Source organism: Strongylocentrotus purpuratus, unplaced genomic scaffold (genome assembly GCF_000002235.5).
Source record: "Strongylocentrotus purpuratus isolate Spur 01 unplaced genomic scaffold, Spur_5.0 spur5_scaffold_7, whole genome shotgun sequence".
Lineage (NCBI taxonomy): Eukaryota > Metazoa > Echinodermata > Echinoidea > Camarodonta > Strongylocentrotidae > Strongylocentrotus > Strongylocentrotus purpuratus.
In genome coordinates this window covers 19,470,977-19,471,537 of record NW_022145613.1, presented here as the reverse complement: position 1 = coordinate 19,471,537, position 561 = coordinate 19,470,977, and positions in this window count along the sequence as shown.

The window sequence follows — 561 nt, the reverse complement described above, 5'->3', positions numbered from 1 at the left end:
TCGTGATTCTTCTCTATGTCTCTGACGATGTCTGTCTCTGTCTCTGTAAAGAATAATGTCTGATTTAGGATTTGAACATACGTGTAGGTCATCTCATATTTCTTTGCTCACCTCTATTTTGCACTCCTCCTTCAACCCAAACAGTCGAGCCTGTCTCCACTGCATTATGTTTGCTCCATGAAATCAGTAAATCAATGGCGGGTAGAGGGTGTGGGGGGGGGGGGGCACATGGACACACACAAAAATTGAGAAATCCGTTTCATGTGCATCTCCCTGTTCCTTTCTTCAGGTTGAATGCTATACTTTTAGGCAAATATTTTGAAAAATTGATGCTCCGTTGTGAAGCAAAGCCCCATCAGCATGCAATGTTGCATTATGACACCGATTTATACAAAAAATGTGTGTTTCTCCTCTAAAAATATTATTCCCTGAGTATAGTCATTGAAAATGATTGAATATTATAACACACCACTGAATTATTTTACACCAAAACTGTTTAAAGACATGTGAAAGAAATATCAATTGTCCATTTATAACCATTATCAACTAAAGCATGAAGTT